General features: G+C 48.1%; 1 protein-coding gene across 2 annotated transcripts in view; it reads left to right on the top strand.

The window, feature by feature from the left end:
* Window positions 1-24,153, top strand: part of fbxl17 (F-box and leucine-rich repeat protein 17) — a 336,364-nt gene that overhangs the window by 22,375 nt on the left and 289,836 nt on the right. The gene's annotated exons all lie outside the window — the stretch shown is intronic.

Genomic DNA, 24,153 nt, shown 5'->3' with positions numbered 1-24,153 from the left:
GGGGGGGGGTGGGGGGTTGTCACCTGTCACTCTTTCTCTCCCCTACTCTCCTCCCCTCAGCCCGTCTCTTACGTACGCCGGGTTATTTTGGGTTAAGCTGAATCAGTTCCCTCAATTAAAAGTGCATTTGGTTATAGTGAATTTGCTCCATAGGGCACAGATGAAAGAGAGCTGGGCGCATTTTGTGTGGATTGTGGGCGTGGTGTGTGTGTGTGTGTGTGTGTCGCAGAGTGAAAGCAGCTGATTTACATTTAGATAAATCTCCATAGATATGACGTTGTCATCGAGATGCAGCTGGCTAAATCCTCGGCCCCCACCCACGCCCCATTACCTGCAGGAGATGGCCTACTTTCACAGACAGTCAGGGAAGGAAATATGAACCATGACTGCTTAAATAGCCAGTGTGTGTGTGTTTTCATCAGCTTGTTGGACAGCCACAGCGGTCAGATGGCGTGAAAATGCCATAAATATGAACCAGTGGCAGGTGAAGGTCTGTGTTTGTGTTAGCTCTACTGTTGGGAAGTAACGATGGCAGCAGTTCTAGCTGCGAGACCGGCGTAGACCAGTACACAGACAGGGCTATCTTATACACAACTACTGTATCTCTCTCCTTTGATTCAATTAGAGAATACGGTAGTATACCGTCAGTACTATGCCCACTGCCATAATGCTGTAGTATTTAATAGGCCTAAGGCTACTGTATTCTCTCTTCTTCTCCTGTACCGCTCTGCATTGATCTCCTCTCTTCCTCTGTATATCCCTCCTGTGTGTAATCCACCCTGTGCTCCTGTCCCTGTAAAGCAAATACACCCTCTGCCTTTTTCCCCCTTTCTTGTCATCTCTCTGAAAAGCTGGATATACCAGCTCCCGAGTGGCGCAGCCGTTGTGTGCTTGTAAACAAACACCACGTGACTGCGGACTACCGCTAAACTTCCTAATGAAGGATTATGGGACCGGTGAAATGAACAACGCGATCAACCCGAAATGACTCACAGCTGTGTTGGCTGTCAAAGGTACTTCCATTAAGTATTCACTTTGGGTTGTGAAGACCTTTTATTTTTATTTTTTTTATGTTTAAAAAAATGTCACCTTTATTTAACTAGGCAAGTCAGTTAAGAACAAATTATTATTTACAATGAAGGCCTACCCCGGACAAACCCGGACGACTCTGGGCCAATTTGTGCAATCAACACGTCTTTATTTTAAGTGGGTTTTTTTTTGTTTTTTTTTATCATTTGAATGATTTTCAACAACAAACACTTTGAAAATGTGGAGCAGCTTGTGTAGATCCTAATTGAATCCCTTTTTAAATGTTATTTAAAGGAAGCTAAATGTGATGACTGCAAGGGGCGTGGGGACTTTCACAAGCGACTTTGTAAGAAGAGATTGTGCCTACATCTCTAGGGCACGGGGGAAGTGAAGCTGATTAGGCTAGAATATTGTATTGCAACAAACTCAAACCCTATGGCCCTCTAACGCCTAGTGTCTTCTCTGTGGGGTTACTTCACACCCACTTGACTACTCTCTCTATTAGTTGACTTAACACCAGCACAGAGACAGAGAGAGAGAGAGATGGATAGTGACAGGAAAATAACATAACACAGGGTAAGACTATGTGAGATGGAGAGAGCGAGAGTGTGAATGAAGAGAGAAACAAAAGAGAGAGTTGCAGAGAAAGTCAGACACAGGGAATGAGCTCGAGAGAGCGACAGAAAGAGGAAATTAGGTTGGACAAAGACAGGAGTGGGTGAGCGAGAAAGAGAGCGAGGGAGCTGGAGGAGTGAAGGCAGCGGCCCGCTCATCCCTGTTGGTCTCGTTATCCTTTCGGAGTGACACAGGTATCATCAGAGAGAGAACAGCAGCGTGCCTCTGCAGGGGAACACACACACACACACACACACACACACACACACACACACATTGCTAAGCGCCGTCTGTAAATTGATGCAGCTTCCGGAACCAAGGAGCGGTGAACACACTAATTGAACCTTTCCTTCATGATCAGAGAGGGAGAGGGAGAAAGAGAAGGAGCGAGAGTATAGAGGAAGGACTTGCTTTCCTCCTGTCAGGTTGGAAACCTCTCTCTCTCTCTTTCTCTCTCTCTCTTTCTCTCTCTCTCTCTCTCTCTCTCTCGTCAGCCGTGTGCATATTAGTGAGCAGGAATCAGTGAGGTTTGCTGACAGGAGGAATTAAGAAGCTCATTTATTAGAGTCCTTCACTGCTGGGTCTGTTACTGCACGACCCTGGGAGGCTGTCTGTGCGTGTTTCTCTCTCTCAATAAAAGTATTACGATAATGACAAATTCAACACACCCCATTTTTTTTGGTTCTCCCTCTCTCACTGGCCCGCTCTCTGCCTCTCTCCGCTCCTTCTCTCTGTCTTCTCATGGCCTCTCTCTCTCTCCCCCCGTCTCTGAGCAATAAAGCCGATTATTTATTTCCCTCTCGTCCCTCTGCAACTCTCAGGTCTCTTTAAGGGATTCTGGGACAGAGAGCTGATATTACTGCATGTGTGTCTGCGTCGTCTTTCCCAAGCGTCCTGTTACGGGTTCTTACCCGCTCGCACTCCGATTGAAACTTGCTGATTCTGAACCAGAGGGACTAATAGAAGGTTGTAGCTGGGATGTGATTGAGCTGGGAGAGGAGAGGAAAGAAGTGGGGAGGAGAGGAAAGAAGTGGGGAGGAGAGGAAAGAAGTGGGGAGGAGAGGAAAGAAGTGGGGAGGAGAGGAAAGAAGTGGGGAGGAGAGGAAAGAAGTGGGGAGGAGAGGAAAGAAGTGGGGAGGAGAGGAAAGAAGTGGAGAGGAGAGGAAAGAAGTGGGGAGGAGAGGAAAGAAGTGGGGAGGAGAGGAAAGAAGTGGGGAGGAGAGGAAAGAAGTGGGGAGGAGAGGAAAGAAGTGGGGAGGAGAGGAAAGAAGTGGGGAGGAGAGGAAAGAAGGGGGGAGGAGAGGAAAGAAGTGGGGAGGAGAGGAAAGAAGTGGGGAGGAGAGGAAAGAAGTGGGGAGGAGAGGAAAGAAGTGGGGAGGAGAGGAAAGAAGTGGAGAGGAGAGGAAAGAAGTGGGGAGGAGAGGAAAGAAGTGGGGAGGAGAGGAAAGAAGTGGGGAGGAGAGGAAAGAAGTGGAGAGGAGAGGAAAGAAGTGGGGAGGAGAGGAAAGAAGTGGGGAGGAGAGGAAAGAAGTGGGGAGGAGAGGAAAGAAGTGGGGAGGAGAGGAAAGAAGTGGGGAGGAGAGGAAAGAAGTGGGGAGGAGAGGAAAGAAGTGGGGAGGAGAGGAAAGAAGTGGGGAGGAGAGGAAAGAAGTGGGGAGGCGAGGGGGGGGGTGAGGAAAGACAACTCTGAAAAGTTTGGAGATTCAATTACCTGCCAGTGCAAAGTGTGTAGTCTGTTTGCATTGCAGATACTCTGTGGCAGGTCTCAGTGCAACCCAGCAAATGTATGACTCTCAGGGTGACGGTAGAACTAGACTAGACAGAGTGTAGGTCGATAAAAAGAGCTCTTCAGTTCATCCCATAAGAACACATGATGAGAATCTGAATGGTTAGAAAGTGTCCAGTCAGCCCATTCAGTTCACTGCCCACCGTTGGCCCTCTGTCTCTAAATGAAAAGAAGAGGAATCTGTATGGTGTACTGTCTCGTCTACTCTACCAAGCTTCCAAGGGTTTCTGCCTCCGGGCAAGTTAACGGAGTTACGCTTCGACTCTGATTTTTCACTTTATAATGTATGCCAAACCAAAAAAAACACTGCTTTAAAAGTTTAACAAACCACACAACTCTTTGCACAAGAGCTACTTTAAACAATTTTATATAGCGTTTCACAAAAAAACACATTTACTGGAAAAACTGTGCCGATGCAAAGTTTGGTAACAGAAGAACAGTAAAATCGTCTCGTTTTTTTTTTTAACGTGGCCACCTTTTTCTAAAACTCTGTTAAATTTCTACTCTGAATTAAGATTCAAAGATGTCTGCAGGAAGAACGGGTACATTTTTGGGGGGGATTATTGAACTACAGCAGGTGAAGTGGATTGACATCCGATAACAGAATGACATCACGGGTCCCTGATCTGTACTACACAGAAATGCATAATTATGGATATGAATATCATTCTCTTCATGGTGATGTATCCTGAATAGGTACACAAAGTTAGATATATGCAATATCCTTATTTTGCATAATTGGGTGTTACTCCACACACTGCCTGTTATTGTAACGAGCTCCGCCCCCAAACAAAGTCCGGACCAGACCAAATCTGAACCAATCATAGACGTCTATGTTTCAGAAGTTTGGACATGACAATACAGCAGAGTACAATAAAGTAGATATGTACATTATACTATACTGTACTGAACACTACTGTACTGTACTGTCTATGATTGGTTCAGGTTTGCTCTGGACAGGGCGGACTAACCAAATTTCAACTACTTTTCAACTTCCATGGTTGTCCGGTGTGGGCCGGTGCTCAGTGGGTGAGGATGCTTGTTACAGTAAATGGAAAGAAGGTAGGTGTCAGTAAGAGCCGGGAGAGGTGACATTAACTGGAGAGAGCGGCAGAGGGAGAAAGAGAGGGAGATTGAGAGGGAGGGGTTGTCCAGACTGTTTTCAATCTTGCTTTGACCACCAGATGACAGAAAGAGGAAAAAAACTCTGCTAGGAGCTGAACATAACAGTATGTCAGTGGAAGAGAGGACAGTAGCAGGAGACACTATCAGCTGAACATAACAGTATGTCAGTGGAAGAGAGGACAGTAGCAGGAGACACTATGAGCTGAACATAACAGTATGTCAGTAGAAGGGAGGACAGTAGCAGGAGACACTATCAGCTGAACATAACAGTATGCCAGTGGAAGGGAGGACAGTAACAGGAGACACTATGAGCTGAACATAACAGTATGCCAGTGGAAGGGAGGACAGTAGCAGGAGACACTATGAGCTGAACATAACAGTATGTCAGTGGAAGAGAGGACAGTAGCAGGAGACACTATGAGCTGAACATAACAGTATGTCAGTAGAAGGGAGGACAGTAGCAGGAGACACTATCAGCTGAACATAACAGTATGCCAGTAGAAGGGAGGACAGTAGCAGGAGACATTATCAGCTGAACATAACAATATGTCAGTGGAAGAGAGGACAGTAGCAGGAGACACTATCAGCTGAACATAACAGTATGCCAGTAGAAGGGAGGACAGTAGCAGGAGACATTATCAGCTGAACATAACAATATGTCAGTGGAAGAGAGGACAGTAGCAGGAGACACTATCAGCTGAACATAACAGTATGCCAGTAGAAGGGAGGACAGTAGCAGGAGACATTATCAGCTGAACATAACAATATGTCAGTGGAAGAGAGGACAGTAGCAGGAGACACTATCAGCTGAACATAACAGTATGCCAGTAGAAGGGAGGACAGTAGCAGGAGACATTATCAGCTGAACATAACAATATGTCAGTGGAAGAGAGGACAGTAGCAGGAGACACTATCAGCTGAACATAACAGTATGCCAGTGGAAGGGAGGACAGTAGCAGGAGACACTATCAGCTGAACATAACAGTATGCCAGTGGAAGGGAGGACAGTAGCAGGAGACACTATGAGCTGAACATAACAATATGTCAGTGGAAGAGAGGACAGTAGCAGGAGACACTATCAGCTGAACATAACAGTATGCCAGTGGAAGGGAGGACAGTAGCAGGAGACACTATCAGCTGAACATAACAGTATGTCAGTGGAAGGGAGGACAGTAGCAGGAGACACTATCAGCTGAACATAACAGTATGCCAGTGGAAGGGAGGACAGTAGCAGGAGACACTATCAGCTGAACATAACAGTATGCCAGTGGAAGGGAGGACAGTAGCAGGAGACACTATCAGCTGAACATAACAGTATGCCAGTGGAAGGGAGGACAGTAGCAGGAGACACTATCAGCTGAACATAACAGTATGCCAGTGGAAGAGAGGACAGTAGCAGGAGACACTATCAGCTGAACATAACAGTATGCCAGTGGAAGGGAGGACAGTAGCAGGAGACACTATCAGCTGAACATAACAGTATGCCAGTGGAAGAGAGGACAGTAGCAGGAGACACTATGAGCTGAACATAACAGTATGTCAGTGGAAGAGAGGACAGTAGCAGGAGACACTATCAGCTGAACATAACAATATGTCAGTGGAAGGGAGGACAGTAGCAGGAGACACTATCAGCTGAACATAACAATATGTCAGTGGAAGGGAGGACAGTAGCAGGAGACACTATCAGCTGAACATAACAGTATGCCAGTGGAAGGGAGGACAGTAGCAGGAGACACTATGAGCTGAACATAACAGTATGTCAGTGGAAGGGAGGACAGTAGCAGGAGACACTATCAGCTGAACATAACAGTATGCCAGTGGAAGGGAGGACAGTAGCAGGAGACACTATCAGCTGAACATAACAGTATGTCAGTGGAAGGGAGGACAGTAGCAGGAGACACTATCAGCTGAACATAACAATATGTCAGTGGAAGGGAGGACAGTAACAGGAGACACTATGAGCTGAACATAACAGTATGTCAGTGGAAGGGAGGACAGTAGCAGGAGACACTATCAGCTGAACATAACAGTATGTCAGTGGAAGGGAGGACAGTAGCAGGAGACACTATCAGCTGAACATAACAGTATGCCAGTGGAAGAGAGGACAGTAACAGGAGACACTATGAGCTGAACATAACAGTATGCCAGTGGAAGGGAGGACAGTAACAGGAGACACTATGAGCTGAACATAACAGTATGTCAGTGGAAGGGAGGACAGTAGCAGGAGACACTATCAGCTGAACATAACAGTATGCCAGTGGAAGGGAGGACAGTAGCAGGAGACACTATCAGCTGAACATAACAGTATGTCAGTGGAAGGGAGGACAGTAGCAGGAGACACTATGAGCTGAACATAACAGTATGCCAGTGGAAGGGAGGACAGTAGCAGGAGACACTATCAGCTGAACATAACAATATGCCAGTGGAAGGGAGGACAGTAGCAGGAGACACTATCAGCTGAACATAACAGTATGTCAGTGGAAGAGAGGACAGTAGCAGGAGACACTATCAGCTGAACATAACAGTATGTCAGTGGAAGAGAGGACAGTAACAGGAGACACTATGAGCTGAACATAACAGTATGCCAGTGGAAGGGAGGACAGTAGCAGGAGACACTATCAGCTGAACATAACAGTATGCCAGTGGAAGAGAGGACAGTAGCAGGAGACACTATCAGCTGAACATAACAGTATGCCAGTGGAAGAGAGGACAGTAGCAGGAGACACTATCAGCTGAACATAACAGTATGCCAGTGGAAGGGAGGACAGTAGCAGGAGACACTATCAGCTGAACATAACAGTATGTCAGTGGAAGAGAGGACAGTAGCAGGAGACACTATCAGCTGAACATAACAGTATGTCAGTGGAAGAGAGGACAGTAACAGGAGACACTATGAGCTGAACATAACAGTATGCCAGTGGAAGGGAGGACAGTAGCAGGAGACACTATCAGCTGAACATAACAGTATGCCAGTGGAAGAGAGGACAGTAGCAGGAGACACTATCAGCTGAACATAACAGTATGCCAGTGGAAGAGAGGACAGTAGCAGGAGACACTATCAGCTGAACATAACAGTATGCCAGTGGAAGGGAGGACAGTAGCAGGAGACACTATCAGCTGAACATAACAGTATGCCAGTGGAAGGGAGGACAGTAACAGGAGACACTATCAGCTGAACATAACAGTATGCCAGTAGAAGGGAGGACAGTAGCAGGAGACACTATCAGCTGAACATAACAGTATGTCAGTGGAAGGGAGGACAGTAGCAGGAGACACTATGAGCTGAACATAACAGTATGCCAGTGGAAGAGAGGACAGTAGCAGGAGACACTATCAGCTGAACATAACAGTATGCCAGTAGAAGGGAGGACAGTAACAGGAGACACTATCAGCTGAACATAACAATATGTCAGTGGAAGGGAGGACAGTAGCAGGAGACACTATCAGCTGAACATAACAGTATGCCAGTAGAAGGGAGGACAGTAGCAGGAGACACTATCAGCTGAACATAACAGTATGTCAGTGGAAGGGAGGACAGTAGCAGGAGACACTATCAGCTGAACATAACAGTATGTCAGTGGAAGGGAGGACAGTAGCAGGAGACCCAACTGTGGTTTGTGACTACTATGATTTCCTATTGTAGCCAATTCAATTGCAGTAATTTTGTTAACGATTTGTAAACAGAATTATGTGTTTGAATCACTTAACTTGATATCAGTAAAAACACTAACTAATTGGTAGGGTACTTCTGTGAACTTCCATTATCCTCCCTCCCTCATGAGGGATCGAAATTAGAAAATAGGCCTATCTTTAAGATATGTGGGTTTTTGGAAGCGGAATTACAAGGAATGTTTCTTAAACTTACAGAAAACAAATACGTTCTTCAAATCTAAATCTAGGTGTTCATATTAGTTGGAAGGGGTCTTTTACTTTTGATGTATTTATTTTTTTGTGTGTGTTTTTTTTAACCTGTTTTTCTCCCCAATTTCGTGGTATCCAGTTGTCTCATCGCTGCAACTCCCGTACGGACTCGGGAGAGGCGAAGGTCGAGAGCTGTGCGTCCTCCGAAACACAACCCAACCAAGCCGCACTGCTTCTTGACACAATGCCCACTTAACCCGGAAGCCAGCCGCACCAATGTGTTGAAGGAAACACCGTACACCTGGTGACCATGTCAGCGTGCACTGCACCCGGCCCGCCACAGGAGTCGCTAGTGCACGATGGGACAAGGACATCCCTGCTGGCCAAGCCCTCCCCTTTAACCCTGACGACGCTGGGCCAATTGTGCTTCACCCCATGGGTCTCCCGGTCGCGGCCGGCTGCAACAGAGCCTGGACTCGAAACCAGAATCTAGTGGCACAGCTTGCCCTGCGCTGCAGTGCCTTGGACCACTCTGCCACTCGGGAGGCCGTTTTGATGTATTTCTAATACCTTTTAAGACTTTTTTTCTGGTAGATGTTTTCTAAGACCCCTCAAAGTGACTTGAAATCAAAGCCTTTGCTTATTCCTATTTTTTTGTTTGGAAAATGGTTGAAAACTGTATACAGTGCATTCTGAAAGTATTCAGACCCCTTCACATTTTGTTACGTTACAGCCTTATTTTAAAATAGATTAAATACATGTTTTCCCTCATCAATCTACACATAATACCCCATAATGACAAAGCGAAAACAGGTTTTAGAAATGTTTGCAAAAAATAAACAGAAATACCTTATTTACATAAGTATTCAAACCCTTTGCTATGAGACTTGAAATGGAGCTCAGGTGCATTCTGTTTCCATTGATCATCCTTGATGTTTCTACAACTTGATTGGAGTCCACCTGTGGTAAATTCAATTGATTGGATGTGATTTGGGTAGGTGCACCGCTGTCTATATATTGTCCCACAATTGACTGCATGTCAGAGCAAAAACCAAGCCATGAGGTTGAAGGAATTTTCCGTAGAGCTCAGAGACAGGATTGTGTCAAGGCACAGATCTGGGGAAGGGTACCAAAACATATCTGCAGCATTGAAGGTCCCCAAGAACACGGTGGTTTCCATCATTCTTAAATGGAAGAAGTTTGGAACCACCAAGACTCTTCCTAGTTATGGTCGCCCGGCCAAGCTGAGCAATCAGGGAGAAGGGCCTTGGTCAGGGAGGTGACCAAGAACACGGTGGTCACTTTGACAGAGCTCCAGAGTTCCTCTGTGGAGATGGGTGAAACTTCTAGAAGGACAACCATCTCTGCAGCACTCCACCGATCAGGACTTTATGGTAGTGGCCAGACAGAAGCCACTCGTCAGTAAAAGGCACATGACAGCTTGGAGTTTGGTTAAAGGTACTTAAAGGACTCTCAAAACAAAATTCTCTGGTCTGATGAAACCAAGATTGAACTCTTTGGCCTGAATACCAAGCGTTACGTCTGGAGGAAAGCTGGCACCATCCCTACGGTGAAGCATGGTGGTGGCAGCATCATGCGGTGGGGATGTTTTTCAGAGGCAGGGACTGGGAGACTAGTCAGGATCAAGGGAAAGATGAACGGCGCAAAGTACAGAGATATCCTTGATGAAAACCTGCTCCAGAGAGCTCAGAACCTCAGACTGGGGTAAATGTTTACCTTCCAACAGGACAACGACCCTAAGCACACTGCCAAGACAATGCAGGAGGGGCTTCGGGACAAGTCTCTGAATGTCCTTGAGTGGCCCAGGCAGAGCCCAGACTTGAACCCGATCGAACATCTGGAGAGACCTGAAAATAGCTGTGCAGCGATGTTCCCCATCCAACCTGACAGAGCTTGAGAGGATCTGCAGAGAAGAATGGGAGAAACTCCCCAAATACAGGTGTACCAAGCTTGTAGCGTCATACCCAAGAAGACGTGAGGCTGTAATCGCAGCCAAAGGTGCTTCAACGAAATACTGAGTTAAGGGTTTCAAAAAAATACATTTGAATACATTTGCTAAAAAATCTAAAAACCTGTTTTTGCTTTGTCATTATGGGGTATTGTGTGTAGATTGAGGGGGGGGGGAACAATTTAATCAATTTTACAATAAGGCTGTAATGTAACTGGAAAAAGGCAAGGTCTGAATACCTTCCCTACAGCCCTGTATTTGCATTCATTTCTCAAATATAGTCTCTTAGCGTTCATTTGACTCCCAATGTTGACATGCTCATTTGAACTTCACATGTTGGTTCCTTTAAGATGGAAATGCCCCTCACTGAAAGGCTCATGGTGGGCGTCTAATGTAATAGTCATGTTTTTTGAACATGTGCCTTTTGTAACAGTACTGTAGGTAGAACAGAATGGATGTTAAGTTATTTACAGAGTGCGCAGAATGAGACATCAGTACCATTTTCAGAGGTCCACATATTTTAGTTTGTTTCGTTTTAAGGATTCACTCTGATTTTGAATGAATGTATTTCTGTGAATGAACAGATTATCTATGAAAGTTCTGTCTGTGCCTAATTTGTCGTACAGATGAAACTCAAGACGTAAATGTGTCAGTAGGCCTTGTAGTCTCCTTCTCTAGTTAAGACAGCCTAGACACACACTCACATTTGTCTGCGGCGTTCGGTGAGCTCTGTAGTGGTCCAACGGAGCAGTGTTGACAGTCTGCACTTTGAACATGATTTATGACTGAGTGGAGGGATGGAATAACTTTTTATCAAACTTTCTACTTAGAATAGATATGGGTCCTCATAGTCTTGGATGATGGTTTTGAGTAACACCCCCTCGCTCAGAGTGAAGTGTCTGCGCAGTATATTAGTTTCGCTTGGGACGCAAGCACACACACACTTGCAGCCAACTATACCTAAACACCGCTGTCTTTCAGAGAAACTCAGCGACTGTAGATTCTTCCATTAAGCTCCCTCAAACAGATCTGATGTTGTCTTTTTATTTAAAGCCTACAAGCCTAACGTTTTCATGCCTATCAATTCCTATTAGTCATTTCCCCAGACAGACACCCGCTGGGTGGCACTAAGACGGGTTCATCTGGACTTGTACCAGACACCTGACGTGAGGCTGCGCTGTAGTCTCCCGTAAGGCTTATCTGTTTCATGTCTGTGACCCCCATGTTGTTCGCCCCTGTGTGTGTGTTTTATATTGTTTTGTTTTTTCGACATACAGAACATGTCATCAAAGTGAGACTCCAGATTGTGTGTGTATTAGAGATGGGCAGATCCATGTAACGTAAATGGACTGAATTATCACAATTACGATAAATCGAATGATACGTTTATAACATTAATGTGCTTCACAGTATTTTTGAAATATTAGCCTTATTAAAACTACCACTACTACTTTGAACGTTGTAGCTATCAATAGTTCCATTAACAATCACCCATATTAGCACACTTATTTCATTTCAGACATCATAGTTCTCTAGTAGGACCCTATAGGTTATTTATCGTAATGGACGATATCAGCATCCGTGCCTTGCGTTTACGATGCTCCACCGCTGGTTCATGTGTAGCGCTAACAATGCTACCTGCCTTACGTAAGTGCCACTATCATGCTACAATGTGGCGGCATTTACCTTCTCTGGGCCTACTTGTTACTGAAATTACGGTTCACACCTTCTCGTCAAACACAATGCGCCACAACAATCTCGTCGCGGTGAGGCGGCGTTGTATTTTCAATTTGCAGCCGTTTACCGTGAATGCAGTCTCCGCCAAAGCGGGAGCATTGCCTTTTAAAGTTCAGTCACGCTGTAAAGATACATTTCCGCGATGCGGATTGAATAGAGCCCTACTTCTTCAGTTAGGGTTTCCCTTTCACATCAACCACTACCATGCCTGTTGCTTGTAGCCTACCATTTAGGCTTATAGTCCAACTCAATATGCAGGTTACGTTCAAGATTCTTTTAATAAACACACACAGTTAAGCAGTCAATAAGACAATATCAACCTTCTTAGAAAATGTTTTATTATGGAAGCACTACAAATCGCAGATAATAGTGTGGGACTCAAGGCGTTAACGCGGCATGCCGACAAATCAGAATCAAATCTAATGAAATCAAATTGTATTTGTCACATACTCTGAATACAACAGGTGTAGACCTTACCGTGAAATGCTTACTTACAAGCCCTTATGCAGTTCAAGAAAGAGTTAAGAAAATATTTACTAAATAAACTAAAGTAAAAATAGTAAAATAATAAGTAACACAATAAAAATAACAATACCGAGGCTATATACAGGGAGTACCTGTATCGAGTCAATGTGCAGGTTAGTTGAGTTATTTATCGCAGGGGCTGTAGTGGAGTAGGTCGAGAGTTTCAAATTCCTTGGTGTCCACCTCACCAACGAACTATCATGATCCAAACACACCAAGACAGTCGTGAAGAGGGCACGACAACACCTTTTCCCCCTCAGGAGACTGAAAAGATTTGGCATGGATCCTCAAAAAGTTGTACAGCTGCACCATCGAGAGCATCCTGACCGGTTGCATCACCGCCTGGTATCGCAACTGCTCGGCATCTGACCGTAAGGTGCTACAGAGGGTAGTGCGTACGGCACAGTACATCACTGGGGCCAAGCTTCCTGCAATACAGGACCTATATAATAGGCGGTGTCAGAGAAAAGCCCATAAAATTGTCAGAGACTCCAGTTACCCAAGTCATAAACTGTTTTCTCTGCTATCGCACGGCAAGTGCTACCGGAGCGCCAAGTCGAGGACCAAAAGGCTCTTTAACAGCTTCTACCCCCAAGCCATAAGAATGCTGAACAATTAATCAAATGGCCACCGGACTATTACATTGACCCCCCTCCATTTGTTTTGTACAATGCTGCTACTCGCTGTTTATTATCTATGCATAGTCACTTCACCCCCACCTACATGTACAAATTACCTCTAATCTGTACCCCTGCACACTCGGTACCGGTACCCCCTGTATATAGCCTCATAATTGTTATGTTATTGTGTTACTTTTTATTATTTTTTACTTTAGTTTATTTGGTAAATATTTTCTTAACTCTACTTGAACTGCAATGTTGGTTAAGGGCTTATAAGTAAGCATTTCACGGTAAGGTCTACACTTGTTCTATTCGGCGCATGTGACAAATAAAGTTAGATTTTATATATATTGGCTAATATGCAGCTGTCATTTTTAAACCTACAATCTAGCATTCACCTTTCTATCTACACACAATAAAAATATATACACGCCACATGCAACAATTTCACTGAGTTACAGTTCATATAAGGAAATCTGTCGATTCTAAATAAATTAATTCGGCCCTTATCTATGGATTTAACATGACTGGGAATACAGACATGCATCTGTTGGTCACAGATACATTAAAAGAAAAAGTACGGGCGTGGATCAGAAAACCAGTCAGTATCTGGTGTGACCACCATTTGCCTCATGCAGTGCGATACATCTCCTTCACATAGAGTTGATCAGGCTGTTTATTGGGCTTCCGAGTGGTGCAGCGGTCTAAGGCACTGCATCTCAGTGCAAGAGGCGTCCCTGCAGTCCCTGGTTTGAATCCAGGCTGCATCCCATCCGGCCGTGATTGGGAGTCCCATAGGGCGGCACACAATTGGCCCAGCGTCGTCCGGGTTTGGCCGGGGTAGGCCGTCATTGTAAATAAGAATTTGTTCTTAACTGACTTGCCTAGTTAAATAAAAGTTAAATTAAATAAATCAAAATGTGGCCTGTGGAATGTTGTCCCAATGCTCTTCAGTGGCTGTGTGAAGTTTGCTGGATATTGGCGGGAACTGGAACACGCTGTTGTACATGTTGATCCAGAGCATCCCAAACGTGCTCGATGGGTGACCTGTCTGGTGACTATGCAGGCCACGGATGAACCGGGCAGATGGTAGACAGCCCAGTACAGTTGAAACCGGGATTCATCTGTGAAGAGAACACTTCTCCAGCATGCCAGTGGCCATTGAAGGTGAGCATTTGCCCACTGAAGTCAGTTACGATGCCAAACTGCAGTCATGTCAAGACCCTGGTGAAGACGACAAGCACCCAGCTGAGCTTCTTTGAGACGGTTTCTGACAGTTTGTGCAGAAATCCTTTGGTTGTGCAAACCCACAATCTCATCAGCTGTCCAGTTGGCTGGTCTCAGACGATCCCGCAGATGAAGAAGCCGAATGTGGAGGTCCTGGGTTGGCGTGGTTACATGTGGTCTGCTGTTGTGAGCCCTTTAGGACGTACCGGCAAATTCTCTAAAACGATGTTGGAGGCGACTTATGGTAGAGAAATGACCATTCAATTCTCTTACAACAGCTCTGGTGGACATGCCTGCAGTCAGAATGCCAATTGCATACTTCCTCAACTTGAGACATCTGTGGCAATGTGTTGTGTGACAAAACTGCACATTTTAGTGGCCTTTTTTATTGTCCCCAGCACAAGGTGCACCTGTGTAATGATCGTGCTGCTTCTTGATATGCCACACCTGTCAGGTGGATGGTTCTTGTTGGCAAAAAAATGGTCATGAACAGGGATGTAAACACATTTGTGCACCAAATTTGAGAGTAAGCTTTTTGCGCATATGGAACATTTCTGAGATCTTTTATTTCAGCTCATGAAACATGGGACCAACACTTTTACATGTTGCGTTTTATATTTCTGTTCAGTGTACATGCTTTTATTTGGGTTCTTTCTCAAATGATATAATTTCTTATTTATTTTAAGCCTGCAGCTAGTTACTTCAAAGGAGACCAATCACATTTTATTTGCTACATACACGTTTAGCAGATGTTATTGCAGGTGTAGTGAAATGCTTGTGTTTCTAGCTCTGACAATGCAGTAATATCTAACAATTAACAGCAATACACACAACCTAAAAGTAAAAGAGTGGAATTAAGGAATATATAAATATTAGGATGAACAATGTCGAAGTGGCATAGACGAAAATACAGTAGAATAGAATATAGTGTATATACATACGTATGAGATGAGTAAAGCAAAAATATGTAAACATTATTAAAGTGACTAGTGTTCCATTATTAAGTGGCCAGTGATTTCAAGTCTATGTATATGGGGCAGCAGCCTCTTAAGGTGCAGGGTTAAAACATTGAATTGACTGACAGAGAGAGAGGGAGCTATTGAAACACTAGCTTCCTGAGCAGGCACATTGATTTTTACAGTATTAGCTGGCTAGTCAACTGTAACGTTGGCTAGCTTTCAATAGATTGTCTAAATGGTCGACGGAGTTACCACTTGCTATGTACAAGACCATTCATAATGCATGCTGCATATTTCAAGTGCACTCAAACAGATATTTATCTTATTTCAGTCTTTGGGCGCTAACGTTAGCGCCTCTTAACACTCTGACAGCAAATCAGAGGCTGTGTTTACATCTTAGATAGAAGCAGGCCATTGGCTGCTTTCATCACCAGGGGTATATACGGGAGTGCTGAAAATGTACAACAATTGAAGGTGCTGACACATTTTACAGTCATATACAAAAATCAGTTCCTTCTTCGACGTAGGTCGGTCATTCACTGTTTTCGGTATTGGCCCACCGCCTATGGGGGCCTAATGTGTGGATAATGTCCTCGAAGGCCTTCTTTTCCACCGTGTTGAACGAAACCATTTTCTTTTGCTATGTATTTGGATATGGTGTCCATGCACTTCTTCTACCCGGCGATGTGCTTTTTTGTAGGTTTAGTAGACGGCTTTGATGGGGTTGGTGACGGCGGTGATGAGGGCCCTGCCCCAGCGCTCGTGCTCACGAGCCGTGCATAGGTGAGAGGGGGGTGTACCCAGATGTGGGAGCGCAGAATTGATGTATTGCCTGATTTTGCTGTTATAGCAAATCTAGCAAATTACCTCAGTTAATCTTTGGGTTCCCCTTTCTCGCTGGGTCCATTTGTCCAAATGGGTCCAAATATTGGCAGTGGCATTTCTTTTTTGACACCATATAATCTGCCATTCTCACTCCTTTTCTTCTCCTTCTCTCTTATCTAACTAAAAAGTGTAAGAGGTCACTTGTTACCACCCCGAAAGTTAGTAGGCTATATGACCCCTCCCTCTCATGTCAAGAGAAGTGTAATTGTATCTCTTCACCTCACTCGCATTGTGGTTAAGCAAACAGTGCACTTTTTATTTATTTAAACAGATTAGATCGTTATAGAGTACAAACGGTTCTAACGGTATTGACAAATCTGACCGACCGGTACCGTCAAATATCCCATTTTACGGTGTATATGGTATATCGCCCGAGCCTAGTTTCGAGCGATGTGATTGGCCGGACAGGGATGAAAGGGTGATTCCACAGGTGGAGATCCTGCTGTTCTGGAAAGGTAGTTTTAAAAGGAGACTTTTCACCTGTATGAAAAAGACGTGCGTGCACACGCACGCACACACACACACCCTCAGGCTAGGATGAAGAATCCAGGATGTGGACCTAATGCTAATTTGCGAGCGTTCTTAGTGTGCTCATGCCTAAGGGCTCTTCTCCTGAACATCAGACACTGCGCACTTCATAGTAGCTGGTAACTAGCAATAGATAATCCACCGGATCAGAGGAGGAATTAGAAATGTGGCCTTGAATCTGATCTACTTCATTGCCCCCGTTGTATGTGTCTAAAGAATAACAGCGCTAAGTAGCCAAGAAATAGCCTGTCTTAAGTAGCTTGAAAAAGCCCTTCCTTTTCAGCTAACAATGTGCAGAACTTGGTAGTAAATTGGAGACGGCTTTCTTCCATTCTATCAGCCTTCTGACCTAAACACAGCAGATACAAAGACTGTTCTCGCTCTTTCTGTCTCGCTTTCTTGCCCTCATTTTCTCTGCCCCCTCTTTCCTGTCTCTCTGTTTTTCTCTTCAGACAGAGCTGGTTGTTTCACTATCTCTCTGTCTCTTGCTCTCTGTCTCTCTCTCTCTCTCTCTCCTTTCTCCTCTGTCTGTCCACTGGCGTTAAGCCCATTAGTGTCCGTGTCGGAGCCCTGTGAGAGCCTGCCTAGCTCTCTGTTCACGCCCTGACCCCACAAGCCCCTGGTCTGAGCAGAAAGCCCTGTGTGACCCACCACGGACACACAATCACACAACACAATACAATACATTACAAGACACCTCCTCTCATCTCAGACCTGGAAATCGCTTTCTTACCTCGTTGGTTGTCTGGACGTTCCTGTGAAACGTTAGCGGTTTCTTTTGTTCGGTCAGATGAAAGGAAGGAAGGAAGAAAGGAGGAGAAGGAGCGGTTAATATATGCGCAGGCCAGGCGACACGCCTGCTTGTTGTCCTCCATCCCCTCCCTCTTTCCATCTTGCCCTCCCTCTGTGCCATTCTTTTGTATCGAGGTGAGGAGAGGATGCTGGGGGTCGGGATGTCGGGTGAACTCTCTCTCCCTCCCCTTTTTTCTGTCGTTCTTTTGTTCTGGGGTGAGGAGAGAGGATGTGGGGTGAACTCTCCCCTCTAATCCTTCTAGCCGCCAAGCGTTTGTCCCGGTCGTCATCCTCAACAATGGCTGTCTGGACGGGAAAAGCTGGGAGCCAACATCCATACCTAGCCTCCCCCAGCTGTACTCTACTCTACCCAAGCCCTGTGTTCCCTCCACCTGCCTCCCAAGGCCTCGCCCGGCCCTCCTCTGCCTCCCTATGCATTACCAAGACTCCTTCCGCTGAACCCAACCACCCTTTGCCTTAACTAGCCTAACCCCATGATTCCCCAGCCTCCCTCACTTCCCTTAGCCTCCCCAGCATGTATCTCCCTTAGCTTTCTACCCCTTACCCCAGCATGCATCTCCCCTACCTCTCTACCCCTTACCCCAGCATGCATCTCCCCTACCTCTCTACCCCTTACCCCAGCATGCATCTTCCCTACCTCTCTACCCCTTACCCCAGCATGCATCTCCCCTACCTCTCTACCCCTTACCCCAGCATGCATCTCCCCTACCTCTCTACCCCTTACCCCAGCATGCATCTTCCCTACCTCTCTACCCCTTACCCCAGCATGCATCTCCCCTACCTCTCTACCCCTTACCCCAGCATGCATCTTCCCTACCTCTCTACCCCTTACCCCAGCATGCATCTTCCCTACCTCTCTACCCCTTACCCCAGCATGCATCTTCCCTACCTCTCTACCCCTTACCCCAGCATGCATCTCCCCTACCTCTCTACCTCTCTACCCCAGCATGCATCTTCCCCTACCTCTCTACCCCTTACCCCAGCATGCATCTTCCCTACCTCTCTACCCCTTACCCCAGCATGCATCTCCCCTACCTCTAGCTACCTCTCTAACCCTTACCCCAGCATGCATCTCCCCTACCTCTCTACCCCTTACCCCAGCATGCATCTCCCCTACCTCTCTACCCCTTACCCCAGCATGCATCTCCCCTACCTCTCTACCCCTTACCCCAGCATGCATCTCCCCTACCTCTCTACCCCTTACCCCAGCATGCATCTCCCCTACCTCTCTACCCTTACCCCAGCATGCATCTTCCCTACCTCTCTCCCCTTACCCCAGCATGCATCTTCCCTACCTCTCTACCCCTTACCCCAGCATGCATCTCCCCTACCTCTCTACCCCTTACCCCAGCATGCATCTCCCCTACCTCTCTACCCCTTACCCCAGCATGCATCTTCCCTACCTCTCTACCCCTTACCCCAGCATGCATCTCCCCTACCTCTCTACCTCTCTACCCCAGCATGCATCTCCCCTACCTCTCTACCCCTTACCCCAGCATGCATCTCCCCTACCTCTCTACCCCTTACCCCAGCATGCATCTTCCCTACCTCTCAACCCCTTACCCCAGCATGCATCTCCCCTACCTCTCTACCCCTTACCCCAGCATGCATCTTCCCTACCTCTCTAACCCCTTACCCCAGCATGCATCTCCCCTACCTCTCTAACCCCTTACCCCAGCATGCATCGCCCCTACCTCTCAACCCCTTACCCCAGCATGCATCCCTACCTCTCTACCCCTTACCCCAGCATGCATCTCCCCTACCCTCTACCCTTACCCCAGCATGCATCTCCCCTACCTCTCTACCTCTCTACCCCAGCATGCATCTCCCCTACCTCTCTACCCCTTACCCCAGCATGCATCCTCCCTACCTCTCTACCCCCTTCCCCAGCATGCATCTCCCCTACCTCTCTACCCCTTACCCAGCATGCATCTCCCTACCTCTCTACCCCTTACCCCAGCATGCATCTTCCCTACCTCTCTCCCTACCCCAGCATGCATCTCCCCTACCTCTCTACCCCTTTTACTCCACCCCCCCAGCAGCATCTTCCCTACCTCTCTACCCCTTACCCCAGCATGCATCTTCCCCTACTCTCTACCCCTTACCCCAGCATGCATCCTCCCCTACCTCTCTACCTCTCTACCCCAGCATGCATCTCCCCTACCTCTCTACCCCTTACCCAGCATGCATCTTCCCTACCTCTCTACCCCTTACCCCAGCATGATCCCCTACCTCTCTACCCCTCTACCCCAGCATGCATCGCCCCTACCTCTCTACCCCTTACCCCAGCATGCATCTCCCCTACCTCTCTACCTACCCCAGCATGCATCTCCCCTACCTCTCTACCCCTTACCCCAGCATGCATCTCCCCTACCTCTCTACCCCTTACCCCAGCATGGCACTCCCCTACCTCTCTAACCCCTTACCCCAGCATGCATCTTCCCCTACCTCTCTACCCCTTACCCCAGCATGCATCTTCCCCTACCTCTCTACCCCTTACCCCAGCATGCATCTCCCCTACCTCTCTACCCCTTACCCCAGCATGCATCTTCCCTACCTCTCTACCCCTTACCCCAGCATGCATCTTCCCCTACCTCTCTACCCCTTTACCCCAGCATGCATCTCCCCTACCTCTCTACCCCTTACCCCAGCATGCATCTCCCCTACCTCTCTACCCCTTACCCCAGCATGCATCTCCCCTACCTCTCTAACCCCTTACCCCAGCATGCATCTCCCTACCTCTCTACCCCTTACCCCAGCATGCATCTCCCTACCTACCTCTCTACCTCTCTAACCCCAGCATGCTATCTCCCCTACCTCTCTACCCCTTACCCCAGCATGCATCTTCCCTACCTCTCTACCCCTTACCCCAGCATGCATCTCCCCTACCTCTCTACCTCTCTACCTCTCTACCCAGCATGCATCTCCCCTACCTCCTCTACCCCTTACCCCAGCATGCATCTTCCCTACCTCTCTACCCCTTACCCCAGCATGCATCTCCCCTACCTCTCTACCCCTTACCCCAGCATGCATCTTCCCTACCTCTCAACCCCTTACCCCAGCATGCATCTTCCCTACCTCTCTACCCCTTACCCCAGCATGCATCTTCCCTACCTCTCTACCCCCTTACCCCAGCATGCATCTCCCCTACCTCTCTACCCCTTACCCCAGCATGCATCTCCCCTACCTCTCTACCCCTTTACCCCAGCATGCATCTCCCCTACCTCTCTACCCCTTACCCCAGCATGCATCTCCCCTACCTCTCTACCCCTTACCCCAGCATGCATCTTCCCTACCTCTCTAACCCCTTACCCCAGCATGCATCTTCCCTACCTCTCTACCCCCTTACCCCAGCATGCATCTTCCCTACCTCTCAACCCCTTACCCAGCATCCATCTCCCCTACCTCTCTACCCCTTACCCCAGCATGCATCTCCCCTACCTCTCTACCCCTTACCCCAGCATGCATCTTCCCCTACCTCTCTACCCCTTACCCCTAGCATGCATCTCCCTACCTCTCTACCCCTTAACCCCCAGCATGCATCTTCCCCTACCTCTCTACCCCTTACCCCAGCATGCATCTTCCCTACCTCTCTACCCCTTACCCCAGCATGCATCTTCCCTACCTCTCTACCCCTTACCCAGCATGCATCTTCCCTACCTCTCTACCCCTTACCCCAGCATGCATCTATCCCTACCTCTCTACCCTTACCCCAGCATGCATCTTCCCTACCTCTCTAACCCTTACCCCAGCATGCATCTTCCCTACCTCTCTACCCCTTACCCCAGCATGCATCTTCCCTACCTCTCTACCACTTACCCCAAGCATGCATCTCCCCTACCTCTCTACCCCTTACCCCCGCATGCATCTCCCCTACCTCTCTACCCCTTTACCACCAGCACTGCATCTGCCCCTACCTTCTACCCCGTTACCCCAGCATGCATCTTCCCCTACCTCTCTACCCCTTACCCCAGCATGCATCTTCCTCCCCTACCTCTCTATCACCTACCCCCCAGCATGCATCTTCCCCTACTCTCTATTACCTCTCTTACCCCAAGCATGCATCTTGCCCCTACCTCTCTACCCCCTGTTACCCCAGCATGCATCTCCCCTACCGTCTCTACCCCTTACCCCAGCATGCATCGCCCCTACCTCTGCTACCTCTCTTACCTCATCTACCCCAGCATGCATCCTCCCCTACCTCTCTACCCCTTACCCCAGCATGCATCTTCCCTACCTCTCTACCCCTTACCCCAGCATGCATCTCCCCTACCCTCTCTACCCCTTACCCAGCATGCATCTTCCCTACATCTCTAACCCCTTACCCCAGCATGCATCTCCCTACCTCTCTACCCCTTACCCCAGCATGCATCTTCCCTACCTCTCTACCCCTTACCCCAGAATGCATCTCCCCTACCTCTCTACCCCTTACCCCAGCATGCATCTCCCCTACCCTCTCTACCCCCTACCCCCAGCATGCATCTCCCTACCTCGTCTACCCCTTACCCCAGCATGCATCTTCCCTACCTTACCCCAGCTCAACCTTCTAACCCCTTACCCCAGCATGCATCTCCCCTACCTCTCTACCCCTTACCCCAGCATGCATCTTCCCTACCTCTCTACCCTTACCCAGCATGCATCTTCCCTACCTCTCTACCCCTTACCCCAGCATGCATCTCCCTACCTCTCTACCTCTCTACCTCTCTACCCCAGCATGCATCTCCCCTACCTCTCTACCCCTTACCCCAGCATGCATCTTCCCTACCTCTCAACCCCTTACCCCAGCATGCATCTTCCCTACCTCTCTACCCCTTACCCCAGCATGCATCTCCCCTACCTCTCTACCCCTTACCCAGCATGCATCTCCCCTACCTCTCTACCCCTTACCCCAGCATGCATCTTCCCTACCTCTCTACCCCTTACCCCAGCATGCATCTCCCCTACCTCTCTAACCCCTTACCCCAGCATGCATCTCCCCTACCTCTCTACTCTCTAACTACCCCTTACCCCAGCATGCATCTTCCCTACCTCTCTACCCCTTACCCAGCATGCATCTCCCCTACCTCTCTAACCCCTTACCCCAGCATGCCTTCCCTACCTCTCTACCCTACCCCAGCATGCATCTTCCCTACCTCTCTACCCCTTACCCCAGCATGCATCTTCCCTACCTCTCTACCCCTTACCCCCAGCATGCATCTTCCCTACCTCTCTACCCCTTACCCCAGCATGCATCTCCCCTACCCCTCTACCCCTTACCCCACATGCATCTCCCCTACCTCTCTACCCCTTACCCCAGCATGCATCTCCCCTACCTCTCTACCCCTTACCCCAGCATGCATCTCCCCTACCTCTCTACCCCTTACCCCAGCATGCATCTCCCCTACCTCTCTACCCCTTACCCCAGCATGCATCTTCCCTACCCCCTCTCCCCCTACCCCCAGCATGCATCTTCCCTACCTCTCTACCCTTACCCGCATGCATCTTCCCTACCTCTCTACCCCTTACCCCAGCATGCATCTTCCCCTACCTCTCTACCCCTTACCCCAGCATGCATCTTCCCTACCTCTCTACCCCTTACCCCAGCATGCATCTCCCCTACCTCTCTACCCCTTACCCCAGCATGCATCTCCCTACCTCTCTACCCCTTTACCCCAGCATGCATCTCCCCTACCTCTCTACCCCTTACCCCAGCATGCATCTCCCCTACCTCTCTACCCCTTAACCCCCAGCATGCATCTCCCCTACCTCTCTACCCCCTACCCCAGCATGCATCTCCCCTACCTCTCTACCTCTCTACCCCAGCATGCATCTTCCCTACCTCTCTACCCCTTACCCCAGCATGCATCTCCCCTACCTCTCTACCCCTTACCCCAGCATGCATCTTCCCTACCTCTCTACCCCTTACCCCAGCATGCATCTCCCCTACCTCTCTACCCCTTACCCCAGCATGCATCTCCCCTACCTCTCTAACCCCTTACCCCAGCATGCCATCTCCCCTACCTCTCTACCCCTTACCCCAGCATGCATCTTCCCTACCTCTCTACCCCGTACCCCAGCATGCATCTTCCTACCTCTCTACCCCTTACCCCAGCATGCATCTCCCCTACCTCTCTACCTCTCTACCTCTCTACCCCAGCATGCATCTCCCCTACCTCTCTACCCCTTACCCCAGCATGCATCTTCCCTACCTCTCAACCCCTTACCCCAGCATGCATCTTCCCTACCTCTCTACCCCTTACCCCAGCATGCATCTCCCCTACCTCTCTACCTCTCTACCCCTTACCCCAGCATGCATCTTCCCTACCTCTCTACCCCTTACCCCAGCATGCATCTCCCCTACCTCTCTACCCCTTACCCCAGCATGCATCTTCCCTACCTCTCTACCCCTTACCCCAGCATGCATCTTCCCTACCTCTCTACCCCTTACCCCAGCATGCATCTTCCCTACCTCTCTACCCCTTACCCCAGCATGCA

The sequence above is a fragment of the Salmo trutta genome, chromosome 27 (genome assembly GCF_901001165.1).
Source record: "Salmo trutta chromosome 27, fSalTru1.1, whole genome shotgun sequence".
NCBI classification, from domain to species: Eukaryota; Metazoa; Chordata; class Actinopteri; order Salmoniformes; family Salmonidae; genus Salmo; species Salmo trutta.
The sequence above is the reverse complement of the archived record's forward strand: the minus strand, read 5'-3'. Positions and strand labels throughout refer to the sequence as shown.